This window comes from Aulostomus chinensis, chromosome 8, assembly GCF_037954235.1.
Source record: "Aulostomus chinensis isolate RoL2024-O1b breed Wild chromosome 8, RoL_Achi_v1.0, whole genome shotgun sequence".
NCBI classification, from domain to species: domain Eukaryota; kingdom Metazoa; phylum Chordata; class Actinopteri; order Syngnathiformes; family Aulostomidae; genus Aulostomus; species Aulostomus chinensis.
In genome coordinates this window covers 6515551-6524917 of record NC_141327.1, presented here as the reverse complement: position 1 = coordinate 6524917, position 9367 = coordinate 6515551, and the positions used below count along the sequence as shown (strand labels likewise).

Sequence of the window (9367 nt, the reverse complement as noted above, 5' to 3'; positions counted from 1 at the left end):
TATAAACTTTACTGATTTGTGTATGATCAAAGACAATGTGAAACTGAATCATGAAATCGATCAATTGAATTACTGTCATCATTTTTAGATATGTGTTATGAATTGACTGAATAAAAAAAAAACTGACATATTTTTCTTCATTGTGACTGTCTTCTCATTATAATAAGGAAAGTATTGAAAAAAATTATCACATCATTGCAATTTAGAAGAATCTTAGAAGAACAGAGCTTGTTATGGCACAGATGTGACAATCAGCAGTGACTCATGAATTGCACAACGTCAAAATAAAAAAAAAGCAATGATGAATCATAAAACTACCACCAAGATTTAATTTATCAATTTTAATTTATTAAAGGCAATCTGCAGTAAACTAGGCACTCCAGCCTTGCGTGGTACTCATTTATTCTTTTGGATATCACTGATGACTAATCGTCAATAATTATGACCAAAAACTGGACATTTATATCATAGGCTATGTATTTATATAGGTTAAAAACATATTTGAGAAATGGTACAGATGTTATGAAGAAGAAGATAATGGTGAATAGAGTTGTTATGATTCTGACACCATTATTGGTAAAGCCTAAGATCCTGGTTTATCTGAGAAATGAAGTGTGCCATTTGGCAATATTTTTCACATGACCGGTAAAACGGCGACGTGCTCAGTGTGCAGAAATTGAGCTTCAAGCAATGCCACCAAACTTTGGGGGTGAAACACCTGCAGTCTTATTAAGCATTTGAGGACACATAACATCAATGAACACTGCTAGTTCAACAAAAGGAAAACAAACTGCAGCAGCAAACACTGGGTACCTGCTTTCAAATGATGTGATAAATTCCACACGAAAACTGCCTTTTAAAAAGGTTTATTTATTCGTTCTGTTGTTTATTTTTATGTCCCTCAATTATCGATTTGCTCTCTTTCTCCAAATCTGCCTTGGATGTTCATAAACTCTTGGTTAGAAAGTTAATTTGTCTGTATCAGCACAGAGGTAATTAAAGGATAATTAAACAGTATTGGTATCAGATGGAAAAGACAAAAAGCAATATGCTGCAACCCTGGTGTAGAGTTTAATTTATCAAATTTGTAAATAAAATTTCCAAATGAGTATATGATACCTTTTTCAAGATTTTTTTTTTTTCAATGACACACAAGTATCCTCAGGAGGAGAGAGACTTGTATGGATGCTAAGTGTTGAGTTGAGTCACAGCCATGCCCATCTCTGCCTGGGTGCATCAGGTGTGGGTGTGGCTCCCAGAGGAGAGTGAGTGCACCAGGTGGAGATGATCTGGTAATCAAGGAGCTTGGAAAACACTCACTCACTCACACAAAGGACTGAGAGCAAGCAGTGTGGGAGACAAACAGCTAGAAACTGGGCTTGAGCAGAGAACACTTCGTTTTTTAAAACTTGCTTTAAATGAGGAAGAAGGAGCTGGTGAGCTTTGGTTCATTCTTGTATCCCATAGGCTTCATTGGTGTTGCAATATATTTTAAAAACTGTTGAAGTTAAAGTGTATTTTGATAAATGTGGTTCATGTGCATTTCAGAGCTAAAAGCTGCTGAAGATTGTAAGGGTATGATCATCATTCAGCAGTGTTTTAAAATGTATAAGTTATTTTGGGTGCTTTAAATGTTGGTAGTTCAGTTTCTTTTCATGACTAACTTCTACTTAAAAATGATTTGAGTTTGCTTTAAACTTAATTATGGTATTTGGGTTACATTTTCACAAGATGTTTGTTTTGTTGTTGTTGTTGTTGTTGTTGTTTTTTTCACCTGCACTGACTTTGACAACTTTAAAAATAAAAGCTGAATCCTGGTCTTTTTGAGTGAAAGTGAGTGAAGTTTTGCCACTTTCAACTTATTTATTCATTTCTTTTAAATGTGAATTGGCACTAAGAAAGCCAATGTTTAGAATTGTCATAATAGGCTACCTAGTAATATCAGCTCATAAGGCTATGCAACTGCTACAGGAAAAAAAGTTATTGCGCTTATTAGGGTCTGCACTTACCAAAAAATTTTCTTGCATATGGAGAACAACATTTTTAAGCCGGGACATGTCTAGAGTTCCATGATATTTCAATTAAGGCTGTCACGCAATCAGGATTTTCACCATGATTTTCATAGCCAAATAGATTTTAAAAATAACCATACTGTTTAGATATTTGTAGAAATAACACAATTGCTGGTAAAATAGAAACAGACAGGCACATAAAAATATACAAAGCTGAATATAAAATATTGATTATGCAAACAATGTGTTAACATTGAATTAATGATTGCCTTTTTATAACATTGTGCTTACTTTCAATTGCAATTACTGAGGACACCCCAACTTCATTACTTCAGTGCTGTTTATCACATCTTTATTAAAATAAGCAGTTTCTTAGAATTTGGATTTTGCCATTTGTTAATTAGCCATATTGGGATTTCAATTATTTAGCTATTGATTGTGTTGCTGTTACTCAATCTGTGGTTTACACTCAAAATTATAAACCAACCTTAGATTACACGGATAAGTAAACAGTAATAAAAATAGCCCTTTTACCATAATAGATGCTTTGCCCTTGACAAATCCATAAATAAGACTAACATCAATAACCTCCAACAGAAGAGAAACCTTTACTGAAAGCTATCCATCTGGGTGAAAAAAATGTGTGCACCAGCCAAATGGTGAATGACTGTTTAAATTTTATCAATCAATAAAGATTTGGCTGAGTGAGGCAAATATAGGAGCCAGACTAGAGGCACTGGAAGATCTCCCAAAGATGACAGCGTTCTCCAAAGATAGCACTTTTACAGAACAGGACCCCGAAAATGTAAGATAATGGTTCCCGACATTTGTAGAATTTGAAAAAATTCTTGTGACATGAGTTTGGAAAGGAAAATGTTGTCCTTGATTGAAAGAGAGGCAACTAAAAGGAGAGCCAAACCAATTAAATGGCCACAGAAACTTTTTTTTTTTTTTAAATACAAGATGCAGGTTGGGTTAAGAAAAAACATAGGTTTGTAGAGCAAAAACTTTATTAGGCAGACAAAGGTCATTTTACTTTTGACAAAGAATATAAAACATTTTGTTCACTCAATTTGTACATCACATTCTTTACAAAATATTCTGATTTTCTAAAATCATGCAAATAAATTGATGCCTCATCTGTATCTTTTGTTATTGCTTGACATGGTTTTTGCGATTTTTGTTTGTGATTTTTGGTAGTTTTTTAGTTACGCTACTGAACATTTTACTCTCAAATGTCCAGTTTTCCCTTTGCGTACTTATTGCCAATTATTTAAACAACTATTTTTTGGTGTGGTGCACTGCAGTCACCAGACTGCACTTGAGAACTGTGCTGCAGGTGAATGAGGTCATGTTGTTTTCTTTTATTAACAGAGGACATCAGCTGATGAGCCAGTCGGAACATATCTGCGTGCACAATAGTGAAAGAATGTGGCCACGTGGCTCAGACCACCTCTGAATGTGGTTTCAGTAACTGGATGTAAGAATGCAATGACTGTGTGCACAACTGGTATGAATACTGACCACTTTTGATAACATAGTTTAGGGGGGTATTAGTAAAGGTGTACTGGACCAAAGGTGGTCTGTGCCACACTGAAGAACCACATAATCAGCTGTCCTTTGTTTAAGCAGAAAAATGCATTTACAGTATAAGCCACAAACAGTGCTATTATCTGATCATATGCAAAGCTGTGCATTAAATATATTTGGTGGTTTGGTTTGTCAGGTCTGTTGTGCTGTGATTTCTGTCTATTCTGCTCTTAATTTCTGACTAATAAACTCAGAAAAGCGTTGTGGATGTGCTGCTTCCTCTCTTAAACGCTGTTAGTCTCTCTCTCTCGCTCTCTCTCTCTCTTGCTCTCGCTCTCTCTCGCTCTCTCTCTCTCTCTCTCTCTCTCGCTCTTTCTAACACCAGACAGATCATCCAAAACAACTTGGTTACACATCAGACTTAAGACAGTAAGAACTGTCAGTGTCAGATGTAGGTGGATGTTTTGCTCAACACGATACACTGCAGTACAAATGAACATGTGTTTCATCTCTGAGTGATTGGAACGACACACTCCAGCGTGCTGCTTGTATTTCATCGTGGCAGGTAAATAGGTAAACTAAAAACATGGCAACCTGAAGTATGAGTTTGTACGCATCGTGAGCAGGGGGGTGAGCTCTGATCACAGGAGACGTGATCAGCAGAGCTCTCCCACTAAGGGTTCAAATTTAGACGTGAGTGTACTGCATAACAGTTGTTATGCTATAGCATTACAACTGCTAATATAGACAGTACATGATACTAATGGCATGAATGGCTTCTTTTTTTAACAGTGTGGGTGAGGGAGAGTCTCCAATATTTAGAGGTAGAAGAAGTGGGGGTTTTGGAATACTTGGAGTGAAAGGAAAACATGGAAGACCTATCCTGAGGCTGGTGAGGAGGAGGTCCCGCAACCATTTACTTCCCTTGGTGGTAATGGAATGGGTTGACTGCATGTTACATCACAATCATATCCTCAATGATCATATTTTACTCATCAGTAGCCCCCCTCCTAGGGAAATTTCTTCAAACTTGACTTAAATTTTAACTGGGATTCAAGGATGATCTGTAATGAATTTGGTGGTTGGAGCTGAAAGTCACTGTCATCGAACATGTGCAATATTTCTGTCCCATTCTCAGTAAAACGTGTCTGGAATGATGTGAGAATTTTTTCAAATTTGACACAAATGTCCCCTGAGACTCAAGGATAACTTGCCAAACATTTTGGTGGTTGGAGGTTAAGGTCAGTGTGTGAGAGGCACACACCGCAGCACAATACAACCACAATGGGGTGTTTTTATTTTATCTAATTTTTAACTGCAAGTATTTCATTTGGAATGCAGCGTTTTCATCCAATATAAATAAAATACATTATGTAAATGTAAATGTAAAATATATTTTCAGTATTTGTAGATTAAAGATGATTACTTAACGTTTTGCCTTCATGAAGCCGAAAAAGCCTATCCAGCCACTCTCTTGCCCAGAAACATAAACCATCTTCTCTTATCTAAATATGTCCTGATAGGCAGCAGAGCAGTAAAGCCGGCCGGGATGTAGTTTTGTTTCTGTCAGCAGAATATGTGAAGGCTGACAATGATGATCTGGGCTGAGACGTGAGCAGTTTAGTTTCCTCTCCAGTAAATCAGCTGAATCTGTTGTTTCAGCATGTGCCCCAAAATATGTTTACAGTCAAGAGAAGAAGACCAGCAACACTACTGGCCATCAGGAGTAAAAGACGACATGACATGAATATCGAGCAGGTCTGCTGTGGGAGGAGCCTGTGGTTGATTATTAGGTCATTAAATTTCATTGTTGTTTCGCCATTCCCAACAATAGTTTATTCATGACCACATTTGTTGCTTGACATTTTATCACATGGTTATTATTATAATCATGACAAAGAAGGTCACCGGACTACAATGAATCCCACCAGGGGCAAAGCTAAAGATTTTGGACCAATGAAAACATAATACTGAACCCCATGAATTATTAAATGTTAAGTGCTATTGAGTTTATATAACCCTTGTCACTTATGGATCCACAGAAATGTACCATTTATACAGAGGCACATCTGATTCCTACATCGAAAGTTTACCTACAAAGTGCCTCTTCGGCTTTTTGCAAAAAAGTATAGCCTTCCCAGTAGCACAGTTAAAGCATCATTTGGACTGGACTAGGACAGTTAACAGTTGAAAGCTGTGGAGAAGCAAAGAGGCAAGTGGCAAATCAGCCCTCTCAGCTATGAAGCAGCATCTCGTTAGCCTTTGCCTGTAATGATTAAGCACAGAGAATGTCAAGGCTTTAAGAGTGCCAGGATAGTAATATCTTTAATCCTAACACTTTTAAATCAAATGTTTCACTAGGGCTGTCTATATAGCAAAGGCAGTGAACTCAAATGTGTTTTTTTGTTTTTTCTTTGTTTCATTTTGTTTGGGGTTTTTTGGGGGGGAGGGGGCACTATCTGATTTCTGTGGTGTTCACCTATAGGTCATTACGGGTTATCCTCTCTCTGCCAATTGTCCCAATTTGGCATTGTCTACTCTATTATCTCCACTGCATCTCTTGACTCCTGTTTCCCCTCTACTAGATTCAGTCTTGGAAAGTCATTATGTAACTGTTGGTGTGCGGCATTTGCTCCACTATTTAGGTGCATTTCTTATGTTTTTGCTTCTCTATTGCAAGGGAAAATTTGGTTAATTGCATAATTTCATCATGTCATTGCTGTGTGAATGGTATGATCAGAATCTCATCATTGAGGTAATCCCTGTACATGTTGTTTCTCCTCAGGTTTATTAGATCTCATTCTCTTCTGTTTGCTCATCTCCACTTTTTCTTTGCAGGTTTCCAACTGTAACATTGTCTGCCTAGGTCATTGCTGACCTTCAGCTTTTGGAGGCAAGCAAGAATCTGTGGTCCCAGCCTCACAGGCCTAAAAGCAGTACCATATCAGCTTCTGCAGGCTGCCAGCATCTCATCAGCCTTTGCAGGGTGCCAGCATCTCATCAGCCTTTGCAGGGTGCCAGCATCTCATCAGCTTTAGCAGATGCACAGCATCACATCCGCTTTGTGTGTGTATGAAAATGTTTATAAGTGCTAACACCTCTTGACATTGACTCAAATTTTAACATGTAGCTAATTGGTCACTGCTTGTGTCTTTTTTTAGGGATTTCCATCTGGCTGTGTTCTAATAGTGGGCTTGCGCCCTTTCCTTTATGGATTTATCTCATTGCTGCTATGGGATGGTAACTTTCTATGTCTTTCCTGTTGCCTTTCCATCTTCTCAAGTGTCACTCCTGATTGAAATAAAGCTATGCACAAGTTCAGTTGAGAGGATTGTATGTTGCGCTCAGCCACCTAGTCTCATGTCTTTTGTTTATTCTTTCTTTGCTTATCTCACACTTGCTCAATCTTGTTCTAGCAGTCAATTGGTTGTGGTTTAATCTAAGCTGTCAAACTGATTTCTTCTTTTCTATAACTCACTGACACATTCTCATAGCTCATATTGCTGTCTTTTTAAATATGTTTCTCTCCTCCTGCTTAGTCTGGTTGCTGCTGTGATGCACAGCCCTCCTCTTCCCTATTTGTGTCTGGTCTTCATAGGATCATCAGCCCATTCATCTGATTCCAGTTTTGTCATCATCTTCCACCATCATCACCACCACCAGTGTCTGGGCTCCATGGGGGATCTATCTTGCAGCTGCTCTGGGACGGTGTCCTCATGGGGTCTATGTCCCAAATAACTTTCTACGTCATTTCTGTATTTAAAGCCTTTCATTTTTCTCAAGTGTCTCTCCTGATTGAAATATACGGGGCTGTCTCTGACAAAGACAGGTATTACAAAGAGTTATGCAGAACAGAAATATTGTAATATAAGTTCAAGACAGCCACAGAATTTGTGAGTACACATAAAAGGCAAACTACAGTTTTTCTTTGGATGATATGTGGCTGTTATTAGCAATGCCAAAAACTCAGAAATCCAATTAAATGTGTTGATATGTCTTCCGAAAGGATGCTTACAGTATGTAATTTAGTATTAGTTTACGGCATTATGTAATTACACTTCTGAGCAATTAAGAGATATTTCTCAACCATGATCATTTTCTGCAGTGTGTGCATCAGTTGCAGTGGCAGACACAAATGCATCAGTGACCCTCTGTCTTCCATCGCAGTAACACACAATGACCTTTTCACTCAATTAAAGTTCTCCCTCTTTCTTCTTCCTTTTTCTCTTCTTTTGCAAACACATTCAGTGCTAAAGTGGCCACAATAACCCTGTGTTTGAGGATGAATATTTTACAACCTGCACACTCATTTCTCTTTTTACAGTACCTCCCAAAAGACCAGTGAGCTTCCTGATAGAATTAAATTCTTGTGGGAAATGAAGGAAATAAAGATGAAGCAATAAAGCAGCTACATATGAACTGTTTTTCTGACCAAGCATTTTGCTTCATCTATTAAAAATGATGATGATCTTAAATAAAGGGGAAAACTCTATTTTATAACCATTGATCTCAACTTCCAAATAAATGCAGTAAGTCGTAAAGTTGAGTTTGGTCTGACAGATTCTTTTTCTGGTAATATCTTTACTTGAAGTCCAGTGTTCAGCAGAGCAATGGGAGTCCATTCAGATCATTCCACTGTAAGTCTCTGATGCATATAATTACTGAATTTCTTTAGGGAATAGTGATGGCAGTATGCCCTACGTGATACACTTTGCAGCCTTTTGAGGTGCTGCACTTGCAAATGTATTTTCGGAATCCATCACTCCTACATGCAGAACCCACAAAGGATATTGCAGGATTTACATGAAATGCCAAAGGACATCAGGGAATAAAGGACTGTGACATGAATGCATGGTATCTCGAGGGTAATACACACACATACACACACACACACGCATGCATAATAAATGACTGCTGAATTCATCAGAGAGTTGACAAAACACAGCAGGGTTGATTGCTGTAAATGAGCTGAGAATTACATATGCCAAATTAATTTTGCATCTGCAAGAGCTAAGGGAATTAAATGTGGAAGAAGGTAAGGGCCAAGAAACTTGGTTGGGTAGAGAGATGCAACAAACCAAATGCTCACTTTATTCTGATTTAATTCCTCCACCTTACACTTTTCCATTGGAAGATCAGAAAATCGCTCAATCATTATTCAAACTTGTGCACACAATTGTACATACTAGTCAAGTCAAGTCAAGTCAAGTCAATTTTATTTATATAGCGCCAAATCACAACAAAAGTTATCTCATGACACTTTACAGGTAGAGCCCTTTAATTAATTTACACCCAACAATTCTCCATCTGCAAGCACATCTGGCAACAGCGGCGATGAAAACCTTCTTTTTAACAGGCAGGAATGTCGAGCAGACCCAGGCTCAATGGGGACAGCCTTCTGCTTTGACCGGTTGGAAGGAAAGAGAGCAGGAGAGCGGGGCAGAGACAAAGACAGATAATGGAGAAAGACAGATATACAGAAGGAAAGAGTGGGACAGAGATAAAGAGAGTGATAAAGGGAAGAGACTGATGGACAGATGGGGACGTGAGCAGGTGGAGCTACGAGTGGCAGCTTGAGCCTCTTCAGCCTCTTCCAGCAGCACCTGGGATCTGGGAAGCGGGGAGCCCAAAGGCTTCGGAGAAGAAGACGAGTTAATAATACGTAAGAGTATGGTTTATGTATGACACATATAGGAGGACAGAGAGGGAAGAGAGGAGGAGAGAGAAGCCCAGTGCACCATGGGAGATCCCCCAGCAGTCTAAGCCTATAACAACATATCTAAGGGCCAGCCTAAGCAGCCCTAACTATAAGCCTGATCAAAAAG

General features: G+C 38.4%; 1 long non-coding RNA gene across 1 annotated transcript; it reads left to right on the top strand.

Moving 5' to 3' along the window:
• Nucleotides 1-1189: 1189 nt before the first annotated feature.
• LOC147256936 (uncharacterized) lies at nt 1190-3662 on the top strand. Its single transcript, XR_015117428.1, has 3 exons — nt 1190-1436; nt 1549-1575; nt 3387-3662. It is a non-coding gene; the product is annotated as an uncharacterized LOC147256936 (long non-coding RNA).
• Nucleotides 3663-9367: the final 5705 nt, after the last annotated feature.